General features: G+C 52.1%; 1 protein-coding gene across 8 annotated transcripts in view; it reads right to left on the bottom strand.

Moving 5' to 3' along the window:
* TNS3 (tensin 3) overlaps positions 1–17,985 on the bottom strand; it is a 226,698-nt gene that overhangs the window by 29,158 nt on the left and 179,555 nt on the right. The gene's annotated exons all lie outside the window — the stretch shown is intronic.

Genomic DNA, 17,985 nt, shown 5'->3' with positions numbered 1-17,985 from the left:
GGAACTTCACAGCATCCGCTGACCAGATGTCCGTCCCGCTCGCAGCCTAGCATCTCCACTATTTCTGGTTTTTTTTAATATTTTGCCTTTTTTTTTAAAACTAAGCTTTGAGAACTGGACAAATCTACCATGGTCAATAAAATAATATCGTGAGAAATACAGGTTATTTTGCTTTCTGTCTTAAAACGAGGGAGGACTGATCAGAAAATAATAAAGTTGAAAAAATTTCACATCACTCACGTTACTCAGTTCCATCCATCTATCATCGATCGATCCATCCATCCACCCATTTATCCATCCGTTTACCCATCCATTTATCCAACCATCTGTCACCTATCCACCCATCTATCTATCTGACATCTATGCATCTATCAACCTACCTATAATTTTATGGACATAATATCAAATATTTAATTTAAAAAAATTGATCAGGCATTCCAGGTAACAAAACAAAAACATGAAAATGAAAACAAAAAAATGAAAAAGAAAAGGAAAAACACCCATAGCTAATACAAACATTGGAGTTAAAAGATACAGACTTCAAAATAACTAAACTGAAAATGTTTCAGAAACAGGCTCCATGCTCACAGGGCAGGAGAAGCCCCCAGTTTTCACTGCTGGCCCCTCCACGAAGCTTGCAGCTGGTGGGAGATTCAGGTCAGTCATGCTATGAATTAATGAATGAGTTAACAAAAGCACCGACGGAAAAGTACAGGGCAGGGCAAAGTGTGGAAATATGGTTCAGGAGGCTGGCCCGAAAAGTGGGAGGAGGATAGAGACGCCAAGCAGCCCCTACGACCCCACGTCAAGGAGCAGCACAGAACCATGGGATCAGAAAAACAGTTTACCCATCAAGTCTAGCGCACCCGCCTTCGGGCTGTTTCAGCGTGCCACGGGCGTGCCTGAGAGCACGTGGCACGGGCGTGCACACAGCAGCTCCTCGCAGGATCAGTTCCTCCAGTAATGAGGTTGCTCTCAGTGGTCCCCGTGCAGTGACGGGAGCAGTACGCTGGCCGAGTCCCAGGGCCGCAGCCACCTCAGGAATCCCACACCACACTCCCACGGCGCCCAAGAGCCCCAGCCAAAGAGGAGAAGCCGAGGGGAAATAAGATCCCACTTTGTGCTGTTATCATGCTGCCTGTTCCAGAAAACAACCAGCACAGTGCTTCCCATGAAAGTGGCTTTGTTCCTAACTCAGTTAGAGCCAACTCTGGGGCACGTGGCTGGGTTCTGTTCCCTCTGGTCAGATCGGCCTCTGCCCCCTGCCCAGGCAACAGGATTTAACCCCTAAGGGGGTGGCCAAGCACCTCAGAGTGGAGGCCCCGGCTTCCTGGCCCCTCCATGTGCTCAGAGATGCTAACAGCACAGGGAGTGGGAACCTCGTGGGAGGTAAGGGTACACCCTTCACTCTCCAAATGATGGGGCGCTGGCCACCGGCCCTGCTGGGAATCCAGAGACATAAGAACGGGAGACCCATGTGGCTGGAGAAGGACCTTGAAATCGGGCTCCAAGCCCAGGCAGAGGCACCAGCTGCGTGAGTCGAGCCTGCAGACCCTTCTGCGTGGATTCACCTCATTTCTCGAAGCACACACGCCCGAAAGCAGACAGAACGTGTCCTGGTTGGGGTTTTTTTTTTTGTATTTATTTATTTATTTTTGCTGTGTTGGGCCTTCGTTTCTGTGCGAGGGCTTTCTCTAGTTGCGGCGAGCGGGGGCCACTCTTCATCGCGGTGCGCGGGCCTCTCACTGTCGCGGCCTCTCTGGTTGTGGAGCACAGGCTCCAGATGCGCAGGCTCAGTAGTTGTGGCTCACGGCCCAGTTGCTCCGCGGCACGTGGGATCTTCCTGGACCGGGGTATGAACCCGTGTCCCCTGCGTTGGCAGGCAGATTCTCAACCACTGCGCCACCAGGGAAGCCCCACCTGGTTGGTTTTTGTTCAACTTGCACATTTGCTGTTCACGGTTGAACGATAGGTGAAATTTCCAGAAGGACGACTGTACGGGGGCCCCGTTGCCGGGTGGAGGTGGGGATCGGGGCTCCGTCTTCTCAGCTCTGGACCCAGAAGGAGGCTCAGGGGTGCGGTGACGGCCACGGGAGCAGAAGAGGGTTCCGACACGAGGGAGGTCCTGCAGGCGACAAGCGTGCAGGCGTTGGTCCCGGCTGCCCTCCTCCCGAGCCTGCGGCCGGCAGGCTTTCCTTGGCTCCAGATGCCACAGAGAGCATGTCTGTCTGTCCTAAACCAACCACATGAGGGGCTCCAGGGTAGTCAGACTTCTGGGGCCACAGCCCCCATTAGGGTGTGTCCACAGAGTCGGGGGACTAGGGACCACACGGACCCTGCTGTACACCCCGTGCACGTCAGAGCTCTGGTGCCCAACCCGATCTGGGCTCTTTTGGGTCCCTGGCATCGTCCCGGCAAAGTGGCAAGTCTGTTCCTCCTCTCACCACATTCTCACATTTTCCCTTTCCTGCTGACGCCCAGAGGAGGTCGCATAATACCTTCAGTGGTTGGAAATCAATCGACCGCCTCACTTCCTGGTTTTCTCTGTGCAGATGGTGCGTCCTGGGCTGAGGGCTGAGAGGAGGGGCCTCCCTCTGGGCTCCCGGGATGTCCAGCCCACCATCTCCCCTCTGCTTCCCCTTCCTGCACTTCCTTTACCCAGAACAGGGTGAGAGAGGGTCACAGGCTCTTTTCCAAAAGGCCTATTTTTATGCTCCATTTGGGCCGCTACAGGAGGTTCTGTGGGAAGCTGGGTGACATTTGCTCTCTGGTCACCACTATTTACATCACATAGTATAAGTTAACAAGAAGAAAGGGAACCCTCGCTGCTCTCAGCTCACTGTCATCCAGAGCCTGGTGCTGAGGCCTTCACGGGAAGGGAATGGGTGGGCAGAAAAAGTAAAGGAGGGGCCCACACATCAAGGTTCATCCCGTATGCCTCTTCTATTGGATGTAGGAACCACTACTTGCTAACAAAAGTCAGGGCATGTGACATTTAAAAAAAAAAAAAAAAAAAAAAAAAAATCAACATTTTCCTGTCTCCTAAGTACATAAAAAAATCTTTAAAACGTATAAAAATTATTCACTCATATATTACTTACTCTTAATAGTCACAAATTGCCATTACATTTTTATATGACCTTTAATGAAAAAGAAAATATATTTAGCTGAGGTCAAGATTATTCTTGCCTATCCAGGTGAAGACACTTGAGTTTTGTTATTTAACTATCTAAACCGTCTCAACCTTTGGCTGGCATATTCACAATAAACCTTTAGAAGTGAACGAGAAAATCTATTGATGGAATCCTGGAAAGCTGGTGGATTCTGATAGACCAAATGGTACATGTGTACGCATCTATCTATCTATCATCCATCTATCTTTTTATCTATCTGCTCACCTTTCATCTCTCCTTTATCTATAGCTATCTACCTATCTTTCATATCTACATCTATCACCATCCCTCCAACCTTCCCTCCTGGGATGATGTAGTTAACCAGGAAGTTCCCTTCTCCACCATTTGAGAGAGTTCTGCAAAATGGAACATTACCAAACCTTTTTTTCTCTCTCACTCTAGTTCTAGGTGTGAAACTGGGGCCGCTGGGGAAGGAGCACACAGATTCCCAAGTTCTAATCTGGGTTCCACCACAAGTCATGGACCACCGAACACACTCTCAACCTCTGGGACCTTAGGTTCTTCATTCACAGAATCCCATCAATTAGGGTCAGAGCAGATGACTTCTTGAGTCTCTTTAGCTCTAAATTCATCTCTCCATTGTTTCTTTTTCCTTCTGTTTCTGTCTCCTTTTGTAAATTGTTGGTTTCCACCTATGGTGATCTGCTCAGTCCCCCCTTTTTTATGTGTCATGTCTCAGCTCTTGATTTTTGCTTTATGGTTACCACGAGGTTTACATAAAACATTTCGTTAGGTAAAACGGTCCTTTTTCTGCTACCTCTAAATTTAAAGTATTTTAGAAAGCAAGATTTTGTAGGCTTTATACTGTGTACTTCTCAAACAAATTATTTATCTGTTTATTTATTTTTTTGTGGTACGCGGGCCTCTCACCGTTGTGGCCTCTCCCGTTGCGGAGCACAGGCTCCGGACGCACAGGCTCAGCGGCCACGGCTCACGCGCCCAGCCGCTCCGCGGCATGTGGGATCTTCCCGGACCGGGGCGCGAACCCGTGTGCCCTGCATCGGCAGGCGGACTCTCAACCACTGTGCCACCACGGAAGCGCTATTTAGTTATTTTTATTTTTGGCTGCCTTGGGTCTTCGTTGCTGCGTGGGGGCTTTCTCTAGTTGTGGCGAGCGGGGGCTACTCTTCGTTGCGGTGCTTGGGCTTCTCATTGCTGTGGCTTCTCTTGTTGCGGAGCACGGGCTCTAGGTGTACGGGCTTCAGTAGTTGTGGCTCGTGGGCTCCAGAGTGCAGGCTCAGTAGATGTGGCACACGGGCTTAGTGGCTCCATGGCGTGTGGGATCTTCCCGGACCAGGGCTCGAACCAGTGTCCCCTTCGTCGGCAGGCGGATTCTTAACCACTGCGCCACCAGGGAAGTCCAATAGTAGTGATTTTTAAAGGGAGCTCTTACCTTATAATTTTTTAGTTATTTGTCTATGAACAACAGACCACTTAAGCAATCTTCTTGAAAGCAAGGGAAAGATGGGCAGGCAGCCAGATATAATGTCAATTAAATAGAGAAAAACCCTGGAAGACTGAAAAAACAATGCTGCGATAGATGCTTTTTGTCAAAAATCGAAGTCCTGCATCTCTGGCCCCAGAGATGCTCTACAAACACAGAAGGAAATGATCAACAGCCCCCATATGGATAAACACATACTTTCCTGATCTTGAATTTTTTCTTTTGTAAATCTTTGTCACAGTCACATCATACGAATGTGTTCTAAGGGTTAAGGTCACCATTTTCAGTAAGTACTAGGAGTGCTCTCCCAAGGATGAACTGTCTCTCTCTCTTCTAGAAGCATCAATGTTCTCATGCCCCCAGCAGACCCAGAAGTGCCCCAACCAGCACTGCAGTCAGGGCCCCTGTCTGTTAACTTGACAGGGGATCCTTCTGTGAAGTTCTCATCCAAACCGGAATTACCCCCTTCAAAAAAATATATGCCACAGTTTTCCTTTTACTCAATAACACAGAAGAACCAGAAAATGCAGATAAAATAGCTCACTACAAGCAGGACCTTGTTTCTTCTTATTCTTTTAAGATGTCTCATTTCTATTCAGAGGTTTTGATTCAAGCATGCTGGAAAGAAAACACATTTGCCCCCATTGCATTGGTGTTGTGCGGGGAATTCTAATGTGGCAACAGTGGAAACAGTTTTTTCTTCACAATTGAGTCTTTCCAAGCAGTTTCTACTCTGATGATGCACTAAGCAAGGCCAGCTTCTCAAATGACTAACAAGGGCTCTTAGCAACCTGTAAAGAATGAGCATCTTTCCAAAATGGGCTTTGGAGTGAGCTCTCAGGAAAACAAACTCCATCCTTCCTGCTAGACTTTAAGGAAGAATGGCATTGGGCCTGGAGGTCCTGAGGATACCTGAGACCCCCCAGAGCCCAGGGATGAGGGAGCCTGCACACAGAGCTGAGAAACTGGGGGTCAGGGTGTGAGGCCTCCTGACACCAAACTTGAGGCCGGAACTGCCCTCTGTTCTGGCCTCACTTACATTTCCGTTTTTTAAAAAACTGAGGTGGAACAGACATAACACATGTTACCATTTTAACCATTTGTAAGTGTGCAGTTCAGAGGCATTAGGTACAATTCACATGTTGTGCCACCATCACCACCATCCATCTACAGGACTCTTGTCATCTTGCCAAACTGAAACTCCGTCCCCATTAAACACTAACTCTGCATCCCTCCTCCCCCAGTCCTGGCACCCACCCTTCTACTTTCTGTCTCTATAAATCTGACTTCTCTAAGTACTCGATATAAGTGGAATCATACAGTATTTGTACTTCCGTGTCTGGCTATGTCTTAAAGGTTCATCCATGTGGCAGCACGTGTAAGAATTTCCTTCCTTTTCAAGGCTGAGTAACATTCCATTGTATGGATGAATCACACTGTGTTTGGCCCTTCATCTGTGGATGGATACTTGGGCTGCTCCCACCTTTTGGCTTCTGTGAATAGTTTCATGTCCTCCTTTCATGTTCCTTTGCTCAAGATTGAGTGGGGACTGGTTACTTGCAACAGAAAGCAGCCTCAGGGATACAAGAGCCTTGCCTCAAAGCTACTTCCAATCCAGTGGGAATCCAGGTAGACAAGAATGATTACAGCAGCTGTCAGGCTATGGGGAGAGATGGCGCCAGAGAGAAGAAAAGAGGCATTGACACAGGGAAGCTTTGCTTGGGCTGAGCCAAAAAAAAAAAAAAAACCACCAGAGAGAGTGTGTTCCAAGCAGAGGGAGAACCTGTGTAACTCATGTGCAGAGTGCGGGGCTGATGAGGGCGACAGTGCGGGGAGCCACGAGACTCACCCAGGAACGGATAAACTGTCAGCAGGAGGCACAGAACATGCGAGATGAGGCCCGATCTATCTTGGTGAAGATGCTGTACCCATGACCCCCGGTTGGTTAGAAGTCAGGTTCTCAGAAAAACTGCTTTCTTCCTTCAGGCAGAGTCCCCAGTGGCTCTGGCTTTCCTCTGGAAATGGGACATGGCCTTCATGCTAAACTTTGTCCTGGACCTTCTAAGGACAGAGCCATCAGCCTGCAGAAGACGGCTGACACAGGAGCCCTGAGGCATCTTCATGGGGATGAGAGCTTCCTCTTATCAGGACCGTACCACGGAGACTTAAAACCACGTTCCAACAGAGGGCCGGGGCTTAAAACCCTCCTGTAATCTCACAGAGTGTCTTGTTGTGACTGGAAAGCCCTATTTCCTGTGGAAGACTTAAAGGACGCAACTCCAAGACATCCTCATAGGATCCTCACCTCTCAGAACCCCTAGGGCACCAGGGGGACCCGCATCCACTAACCTCCCACCCTACACAGTAACTGGGGTCCTAGGCGGCCAATTTCTCCCCTAATTTCAGAAGCCAGAAGTCTGATGTTTTCCAGAGGTTATCACTGCTCAGGTTCTAAAACCAGGTCCCTACCCAGGCAGTGGTGTCTTCGCCCGGTCCTTCTAAATCACCCTGATGACACAACGTACGCAGCACCGTGAACCCCTCGTTAGGTGGGCACCAGCCCTCTCAGTTAACACGGGTGGCTCACTGCAGTACATGGCACTGCTGCGTGATTTAACCTGGATTTTCACAACGTGTGCAGAAAAAGCAAGCTTTCTTCATAAACTACCAAGATACTACTACTAATTACTACCTGGGGGGTACCTAACAGGCTTCCTCGGCCCTCGAAACAAGCCCCCAGGGGTATCATGTCCTGGGCAGACCCAGGAAGCTAAGGCTCAGGGCCTGCTCTCACTTACACCCGGAGCGCGCACTGTTTCCTCCTTCTAGTGGCCCAGAGAAGGATGGCTTGTCTGACAATCCACGTGCCTTGGATTCAATGTAAGAGACCCTCTCTCGTTCCCAGGGTGGGCATGGCGTCTTCCCACAGGACAGGGCATCTTCCAGAGGAGGCAGCGCTGAGGGACAGGTACAAAGGGGCTGGGTGTCCCTGGCCCGGTGGAGCCGGGTCCATGCTGCCCCTGACCCCGCAGGAACGTGAACCGATGGTACCCCTTCCACGGGGCTGGGGCGTGCTCTGGAGAGCTCGTCATCAGGGGTCACGGCCTCCCCACAAGATGACCATGGGATGCCACTCCCACTTCCTGCCCAGGAGATTTCTGGGGCTGTGGTCTTGGGATTGAGCCTCCCCTTCTTCCCTCTGGGCAGTGAGGTGGCAACAGGTGGTATTCTTTTGTTTTCATCTTTTTATTATAAAACTCTGCCCATGTGCTACCTCAACCCCACCTGCTCTAGGAAACAGGATTCTGTCCCGAGCTAAGGCTTCACATTCTACACAAGGATTTGATTATGGAAGGCCTTCTGCTAAATTCCTCTTCCTCACTAACTTTGTTATGTATCTCCTGAACTTTCGTTGGATGTTTCAGGCGTCTGTGCATCACTTCTCCAACCAGCCAGTGAAGTCCCTGCAGTGAGACGCATGCCTGCTTCACCTTGGTTTCCACAGTCACCCAGCACATGGTAGGTGTCTGTGCGGTAAATGTTTAACACATTAGCAATGCCGAAAATAATAATGTTGGGGACTTGTGGTTCTGGCCAAGATGGAGTAGCCCCACTCCCCCCCGGTCCTTGAATTTACCACTGCAGCCCTGGACATCACACAACCACACGCACAGGGAACTCTGACAGATGGAAAGAAGGACCTGGGCACCTGGGGAGGTGAGGAAGGACACCATGGTGAGTTCCTTGGTTTCCTTACTGCCTCCCATAGATCCCAGAACTGTCAGACAAAAGCAGCTCCAGGAAAAGCCTGCTCGTCTAGCCAAAGAACCAAAACCAACCCATCCGAAAAGAGCAGCCTAACAGCAGAAAACCTTTTCGGCAATACCTGTCCTATTCCAACCAAACACCCACAGGACCCCCATCCCCCAATGCACAGGAGGAGGTGGCCCTTGACCTCCCCACCAGGCAGGTGTCAGCTGGGCGCAGGGTGAGCCAGCCTCCTTCCCCACTCAGCCTCAGGCCCCAGTGCAGTGGTGCGAGCAGACGAGCTGCATTTGCTCCTCGCCTGTGTCAGCAGGGCCAGCGGGAAGGTGCACCTAAACATCGAAACATCCACGTGGCCCTGGAACTGCACCTGGGGAGGAACACCGCCTAAAACGAGAAGACTGGATAAAAGAGAATCGAGAGCTCACAGCACAGTATCAAAAAAGTCCAGGGTAAAACCTAAAAGCCACTCACACCAAGAACCAGCACGTGAACAGGCATCAGAACCTACAGGACAACTGGAAAACCGTGGGAGCTTCTCAAAGCGTCTGCTCTGAGACAGAGGGACGGCTGGGTGACATCAGGTCTGCTCCTACCAACAGACGCACCAGGTAGGGACCCCGAGACCCGCACCTTCCAGGACCAAATCTTGTCCTGGGGGAGACTCTGCTCTCTCACCTTCTCAGAGCTGTCAAGGAGCCCCATGGCATTCTAGAAGCTTCTCTGTGTACACTCAGTCACCCAGGAAAGCCAGCTGTCCCAAGATGCCTGGGTCCTCCACCCAGTTGTGTCCTAATCATACCCTAACCCCAGTCCTTCCAACTCATTCCGCTGTCTCCCACTCCGAGTTTGTAAAATCCTACCACGTGCCCTCCCTGCGGCTAAGCACTCTCAGATATCAGAGAGCACTGCTCCAGGCCACAAGTCCCCTGGCATTTCGTGGCAGAACTGGAAGCTGAACTGGTTCCCTGAATTCCACTTCATCCAGTGCCCTTAAACTTCCAGCTGCAGGATAAAGTGGGTGATGGCCCTAAAGGAGGAAACAGGAGTGTAGTCTGTGAAAGGAGGTCTTCTGGAACCCAGCTCCTCTGTAAACTGGGACTCAGTTACCTTTAATTCACAAGAGAATGCCTGGTATAAAGACTGTCTCAGGGGCCTTCTGCAAAGTGAGTGGGACCGGGGACTCAGAACCAACCCTGGACGCGCCACTGATGGCTGAACACCAGCTTCCACGTCACTTAACACCTTTCAGCCACACACACAAAACCACCGTCACCAGCCAACCTGATTCCAACTCACCTGAGTGGCTTTACGCCTTTGGATGTTATTTTACTGTTTTCTTAAAATAGACGGAGGGGAAACTGAAGGGTAGGAGAGAAGAAAGACAACGTAGGCGACAGTCAGGACGACGGTCAGTAAACACTTCTTAATGTGTAAACTGCTTGCCTAGAATTTATGTTGATCATCAAACCCAAGTCCTACTTTCTTCATGCTTTCAGAGCAATGCTGTGGTGGCTACAGGTGCAGATCTGAATGTCCACGCCTTGTAAATCACAGATTTCTCAAAGATGTTTTAAAATCCTGCTTATATCATGCATATCAACATTCTTTACAAAGAGAACGATAATGGAAATCAGAATAGTAGCTGCTTTTTGCTGAGTACCTACGACTACATGCCAGGCGCTGTGCTAAGCCATACGCATCTGATTTATCCTCAGAAAAAGGTTTCCATGTGCAAATTTATTACCCCAATCTTATGGACGTGGAAAGAGAGATGCTGATAGGTGAGATGAAGAAACTTGTTCAAAGGCAGTCAACTCATCTCTATGACTGGGAAGCTGTGTTCTTCCCACAAGACACCCTTGCCCCGCATTAGGGAGATCTCAAAGTCAGCAGCCTTAATGTAATAGAATAACCCTGTCCTAAAGTCACTGCCTTTTGCCTCCAAGTATAGCGTAACGCTACCTCGGAGGAGCCTGCTGTGCGAGTTCCCCGCGTGCAGAGGAGGCTCGGGGCCTTTGGGAGTAGTCTGCAGCCCTGGGACCGCAGCTCCCACTTAGAAAGAGCGTCTGTAGGAAGTGCCACCAGAAGCCAGCTCCTGGGATCCCACCAGCCACCGTCACCAACAGAGGAAGAGAAAGATCTCTCTCTCCTGATAGAAACGGACCAAAACTCTCTTAAATTCACCTTCGGAGTTGGAAAAATATTTCCATCCTAACCAGATAATTTGTTACATATTGATATACATACGGAATTCATGGAAAACTACTCTCGTGTATATACTGCACTAAAATGTCAGGAAACATTTGAACAGACAGTATCATCCATTCAGCTGCGGAGAAACCTCCCAGTCCTAGAAGGGAGAACTTACAAGACTTTCAGGCTGGAAAAAGTGAGAAGGCAGACCGCTCACTGGCCTGGGCTTCCCTTTCTTAGAGGGAGTGTTCCTCTGTCTCCCTCTTGATCACCCTCATCCTTCCAGCTAAGACACACACACAGTGCTGTGTCAGCCCAGGGTCAGCAGAATGCTGAACACCAGCGGGATCCTCGGGCACAGATGCCCCAGGGTGGCCACTCTGACCCAGGCACGTGCCACCCTCAGAGGCTGCGCCCATGGTGCTGGCCCGGCTCACCTCGGACGTTTCAGAGGTAAGATGCACGGAAGGACCCAGACACTCTACCGTCTGGAAGCTCTGCTAATACTGTGGGCAGGCTATTTCAGTGACCGTGTGTCTTGTTTCACAGTCATGGACTCTGAAACCCTCCCTCTGATTGCTCCAAGAGTGGGCAACACAACGGGCAAACTCATTTTGAAACCCCAGCTTTGCTCCTGAGGCTGGCTTGCTGCATTTAGTAAAAGCACTGCTTCCCCTAAGAAGCAGGGGCACCTGGGTACAGCCTCGGGGCCCTCTGCCCTCGGGGCAGCCTGAGATCCCTCACGGGCTCTGGGGGTGGACCGACGGCCCTGGAACCGGGCAGGCGGGCTTTCTCAGTTTCAGCAAAAGAATGTGCTGTGCTGGGAAGCAGCCCCGGCTCCGGAAAGCCGCACATCTGTACACCAGGCTTTCCTCTGCCCCAGTGAGTCTCGGCAAAGACAAAGCATGGCTTTCTCCTGGAAGGAGGAGCCCTCCAGGCTCTGGGGCTGGGGCGCTCTGTCCCACAGCCTTCGGACCTGAGGGCTATCCTCAAGTGACAGGAGACACTGGAAGGGTCACCCTCCTCCCAAGTCCGGTTTCCCCTGCTTCCTGGCCCTGGGACTCTGCATCCCACCTCCTCCCACTACCCCCGTCCCCGTCCCCCCCCCCCCCCCACCAACCCAGAGATCAGGTTTCAGCAGCATCGCCCCGGAGACGTGGCCAGAGGCTGTGGAGGAGAGCTGGGGCTGAGCGCGGCGCTTACCTGGGCACCTTGGGGTGCTGGTCAGTCCACAGACGGGCCCGGGAGGTCAGGGGCCGGGCGGAAGGCACTCCCAGGGCTGTCCCCAGAGGCGTCCCCCACCCACCGGGGCAGGGCGACTCTGGGTTCCGGCGTCCTGGGGGAATCGGGGCGGGACGCGGGACGGCCGCCTCTGAGGAGGCCCATTCAGAGGGCAGCAGGGAAAGAGCTCGTCCGGCGAAAGAATCCGGGCTTGCTGGGCGGCCGCTGGCTGTCGCGGGCAGCCTGCCCATTGAGTGCCTCCGAACGGCAGTGGCCCCGCCTCGCTCTGCTGCGCAGTTTGCTTCCTTTTCATTTCTTTTCCCCTTTTCCCCTTTCCCTGCCTTTAATCTCTTGCAAACTCCCAGCTGAAACCCTCTACAGCTTAGTTTCAGCCCCAGGCCCAGCGCTACCCAAGGGACAAGCAGCTTGCACGCACGCGCGGGGCTGGAGACTCCTGGGGGTCGCCAGCCCCCCCAAACCGCCCCCTCAAGCGGGCCTCCTGTCCAGGATCTGCGCCTCAAGAGGCATCTCCCCCAAAGGCAGACCTGCTTCCCCGGGATCCGATGCTCACAAAAGAGAAGCTTCCGCAACCGCCGGAGTCCCTGGTCAGCTCCGCACTCCACCCCTGCCAGCCAGGGTCCACACCCCGTCCCTTCCCCCCGGGGCAGGGGCATTGCCTCTCCTCCACCCCAGTCCCCAGCCCCACGGCCTTCACTCCATCCCCTGCCCAGGGCAGCCTGGGGGAACTTCCTCTTGTCAAACCCTGCAGGTTTTCTTCCTGGCCGCAGCGGCTCCCATGTCCTACCACTCCCAGTTTGCAGAGTCTCTCTTCTAACCACGTAGCCTGTTTCACCTGACTGGTACCTTAGTCCACCAACAGGCTGTTGGTGGGTCTAAACACATTCTATCCCTTTCTTCCCTCCTCTCTGCTCATGTTCTTCCCTCTCTCTGAAAGGCCAGCCCCACCATCCAGCCATCTGGTGGACTCCTATATATTCTTCAAAGCCCGTTTCAAATGATCCCACATTTTTATAAGAATTGGGACACTATCCCCCTCATTCAGGTAAGTCCACGCTCTGTCCCTCGTGACCTGAGATCTGACAGTAATAAGTCAATATAGCAGAGTAGAGAGGCTCTGTCCCGTGTGTGGCTTTTGAGGCCGAAGCTCCAGGCAGTAGATACGTGCATTACTAGGTTTACACCCACCAAGCGCAGCAGGGAGTGGGCACTCGCCCCTTGCCTCTCCTGCCTTTCGGGCTGGGCACCGTCTCACTCATCTGTTAAATCCTGGTGCTTATGTCACATACCCTAAAGTCTTCCCTTAAAGAGAAGTCCCCACATCCCTCCCGGGAGGCCCCTTTCCTGCTCACGGGCTGGCACTGGCACTGCCTTCAGCACACCACGATGGGACCAGGTGCCTGCAAGCAGACTTCCAGAACACGCTCCAACCACACTGTGCGGAGTCACACCCGCCCCGCCCTGGTGTGACCCTCTGACACACTCATCAACCCGCTGAAAGTTGACAGGTACATGCCTCTCAGCAGGAGAGACAGGCATGCCTGGGACCTTCAGGCTACCTCTCTAAGTTACAGGCCAAGAAGATCCCAAGGACCCTCTGCCCCAGAGGTCTGAGCAGGGCACATCCTCCAGCTTGTTTATGTGCCAGCAGGGCAGTGGCTTCTGCACAGGATCTGTAGGAAATGCCTGACCACAGCCCAGGGCAGGCTCAGCCAGCGGATGGACAGGCCTCTCCCGTGGCCCACCGCTCCCTGAACAGAGAGGAAGGCGGCCGTCTGGCAGCCAGGCCCAGGAAGGACAGTGACACAGCAGCGCTCCCCAGGGTGGGTCCTTCCCTTGGTGCCAGTGGACTCTGTGGGCCTGGTAAGTCTGGGGCAGCCCATGGCCGGGTGGAGGGGAAGAGTGCCGCCTCTGTGCTGCAGCATCTGTGACCAGGACAACCCTGGTGGGGATTTACAGACGCTTCACAACCTTCTGGAGATCTGTCTGCCCCTTTCCTTCTCTCTAGCTTAGCTGGAGCAGCAGGGAGAAGGATTTCGTGCTTGTGCTGCAAGTGGTAGCAATTCTGATGAAAAGTCACATTCGGAAAACTCCTCCCCCAAGACTATCCTGCCCCTACCTAGCACCAGGATCTGGGTCAGCGGGAGGCGGGTACCCATGGGTGCTCACACCTGCAAGGCCACCCACATACCCCTAGTGGAATCACGGATCAAGTGCAGACACAGACTGTCCATCGTCGGCAATGCCAACCCTCCCCTGCACACGTCGTGCCGGCCACCGAGCCATCGACCCCTGCTGCCGTCCTCCACACTCCTAGAAGCCGTGTGCCTGCTTCCCTTTAAGTAAAAGGCGTCTCTCTCCTACTCACTCACTTATTTACGCACTTATGAGAAAACAGCACAAACTTTCACCTCGGACCTTATCTATGTTAGATGCCGGGACGTACTGCTGAGTGAGACACAGACAGACAATAGTTTGGAAGCTACAGAGGGAGAGGGACATAACCCCAATCCAGGCCCCCGTTTCCTGCAGGCTGGGTCCTTACGGAGCCCACCCCACTGGGAGGCACATCCCAGGGCGGGTGAGGGCCGGCGGGCTGTCCCAGGGACGGCCTGGGACCCGCTCCACCGTGGGCCGGAGCCGGACGGCCCTCCGACACACTGCACAGTCATGGCCGCATCACGGGAGGTGACCGCGGAACCGTGAAACACTGCTGGGGAGGGAAGGGGCGGAGAGCAACTATGGGGCAGGAGAGCGAGGCCTGGGCTGCCATGAGAGGAGCGAGGTGGCAGGGCAGAGAGAGAGGCGACGCGAGTTCCTCTTCCGGGGGAAGCCTCAGAAAGCCTTAGCCATCTGGGATGTGAGAGGGAGGGCAGAGAACCGTGAGGTGAGCCACGGACGCCAAAGTGATGGCTAAAGCACCTGGAAGGGCACGGGGAGGCCAGCAGGGTCCCCCTCGACAGCCCCCTCTTGTGCCTCCAGAGGGGCGTGTGCCGTCCAAAGGCACCAGCTGGTCAGTGTCTTCCAGCCCCCCAGCCCCTGATGGGCCTGCCGGCCTGAAACGTCCTTACGGGGGGCTGTGTTGTCACCTCTCAGCACTCCGTCCCGCCCAGCGTGCACTCAATGACACGGAATCCAGGGCCGCTGCTCCCCCAACAATGGGATATCTGCAGGGTCTCCCTTAGGACTCGGTACGTGACACAGCAAAGGAAGCTCAGAAGCCTTACGAGGAAGCTGCTTCAGAGAAAGGGGGCCATGCAGACAAACTGTGGGCTTCTCCCGTGTACACAGGAGGGCAGGGCGGGGACCACCGAGAGGAGATTCCCAGGGACCTGCACGTCTTCAGCACAGGCTCTGCCCTAGTAAAAGAGAACGAGGAGGGATCTTAGAAAGACCCCGAATGACCAGTACATCAAACAGGGATCCTCAGGGCCACTCTGACACCCTCCTGCTGCTTTCCCAGGCATTACCTGCCCACCAGCACCCAGGGAGGCACTGCTCTGGGCTTCTTAAGGTCCAATTCAATGGCCTGCTTTTGCAAAGAAGAAATTAAAGACAAACCCAAAAGGCCATCCCCCAGGACCTCAGTTATACACTGACTTCACAGCAGCCCAACGTCACACTTCTCCAGGAAATCTAACTATAACATCACACGGTCCGTCTGTCCCAGTGCGTGACCCACGGAGACCTGAGGACACACAACATTCACCCCAAGATGCCCAGCAAGTGCATGCCGGGCCCTGGAGCATAGGAAAGGTTTTCCTTTTCGTCAAACTATGGAACTCTCATATTCGCCTGGCTTTTGTGCTTTCTGTAAACTTGCTCTTTCTCTACACAGGCACATATGTAAGTGCACGGCACGCGGTAAGAGCTCAAAAAGCAATGAATTCCTCAGTCCGAGCATAACTGTGAATATATACATCCAAGGTGCATCCGAGTGCTATGCAATATGTATATGCAAAAACATACCAGCCCATGACAGGATTTCAACCAAACACAAAGCTTCTTTACCTCATCACGGTGGTTTGGCCGGTGCCCCTCTCTGTCAAGGAGGCACCCTAATCTGGGGGTACCAGGTTCCAAAGGCACTGAGCCAGGTGGACCACAGACAGTAACAAAGGGTGAGAGGCAGATGGCAGATTTAAATCTTCCCCCTTCTCAGGTCTCCTAATCCAAAATCTTCTCAAGTGTATCCAGCAGAATGTGGAGTTTTCACCGGGACTGCCAGCCTGAGGTGACAAGAGTCACAGATTCATTTACCTCACACCATGCTAGGAATCCACGCAGGGCAGGGGAGCGCCTTTGTAAGGAAAGGAAGAACTGCAAGCGGCATGGGGTGAATGCTTCCAGTAAGAAAACACCTCAACTGCTACGGACCAAGGCTGCACGTGCATTTTCTTTCAAGTCGTTCCCAGTTCTCAGAGGCGTCCTATCCCCGTTCAGAGGGAAGGTGAAAACACACCGGGCCCGAGTGGTGGCTGGGTCTGCAGGCCTGCAGCCCACTCCAGGGCCGAGACCAACCCACGTCTCCAACCCCGTGGCAGAGCACAACTTTGATAGACAACGAGGCTTTGGAAACGCTTTAATGACAAAGTGCGTTTGGCATTTAAAAACTATATTGCAAGACAAGTTTCTGGTACATTCTCACGTACGTTATCACATACAAATCAATGTACATTTGGTACATTATCATATATATGTAAGCTGAAATCTACCTTCATTTCTAAGAGATGACACCATGCACAGTACTGCTATTATTATTTTGGCTTAAGTTTAAAAAATGTCTTAAGAGGTCTGCAACTTGTGCAAGAGGTGTATAATGGCGACTGTGGGCCCACATGTGTCTGTCACCAAGTCTAGGGCCTGGTCCCAGGTCCCTGACCTGCGGGGCTCAGAATCAGGACAGCAGCAAAAACCCCACTGGAAGCACATCAGAATAACTTTTACATGCTGAGATTCGAGAACAGTCCACCAGAGGGGGGATGAAGCGAGCTGATAAATAAATTTAGAGGGACTTCCCTAGTGGCACAGTGGTTAAGAATCCGCCTGCCAATGCAGGGGACACGGGTTCGAGCCCTGGTCCGGGAAGATCCCACACGCCGCGGAGCAGCTAAGACCGTGCACCACAACTGCTGAGCCTGTGCTCTAGAGCCCGCGAGCCACAACTCCTGAGCCCACAGGCCACAACTACTGAAGCCTGCGCACCCAGAGCCCGTGCTCCACAACAAGAGAAGCCACCGCACTGAGAAGCCCAGGCACCACAACGAAGACCCAATGCAGCCAAAAACAAAAAAAATAAAAATAAAAAATTTAGAGAAACAAAGACGCCTTTAAACTCAGAGCACGCAAACAAAAGATGGCATTCAACGTGGTTGGGAAACCATCAGCTCACGTGGGGACACTTCCAAGCCGGCCTGTTTGGTGGATGAGGTGTCAGCACAGAATGCCAACATCTTGTATGTTTTGAGCTTCATTCCACTCGAGAGAATGAGTGCTCTCATCTCTGCAGACTACTGCTCACTGCACATGCACAGGCCAGCTCTGCACACTGAGCTCCAGCAGCCCAACACTGATGTTTATTTTTAAATATATTTTGAAGCTGTCAACCTTCCTGTTTTCCATTTTCTAAATCTGGGGCAGCAATGGGGGTAGTAGCAATAGTTGCTAACCATGGCAGTCACACGGGGTCACATTCACCAGCAGGCGTCCTTTTGCACAAATCGGAGTGCAAAATGTATCCCATGTGTATACAGATGTGGATATTCCTATACGTAGTTATATACACATATGTACCTAAATATAAACATGTTATAAATACATATATAAATGTATGAGCTGTGTAGGTTCTGCAAAATTCAGAGTCATCAGGGACGTCTATAAATGTCACACACGTTCACATTCAGTACATGCTTTTATTCCTATTATAAACACTCTCATTAAGTTTGTAAAATTTCAAAAGAAAACTGAGCTGGGTCCAGGAAGAAAGGGGAGGTCTGGTAGAAACATTTTACAATGTGTCAAGCTTTGAAGAAGGACAACTTTTTTTTTTTAAACAAAAATAAAGCATTGCCTCAAAGTAACCTCTCTCTCTCTCTCTCTTTCTCTCTCTCTCTCTCTCTCTCTCTCTCTCTCTCTCTCTCTCTCTCT

The sequence above is a fragment of the Monodon monoceros genome, unplaced genomic scaffold (genome assembly GCF_005190385.1).
Source record: "Monodon monoceros isolate NGI ecotype Baffin Bay Population unplaced genomic scaffold, NGI_Narwhal_1 Super_Scaffold_2, whole genome shotgun sequence".
NCBI classification, from domain to species: domain Eukaryota; kingdom Metazoa; phylum Chordata; class Mammalia; order Artiodactyla; family Monodontidae; genus Monodon; species Monodon monoceros.
The sequence above is the reverse complement of the archived record's forward strand: the minus strand, read 5'-3'. Positions and strand labels throughout refer to the sequence as shown.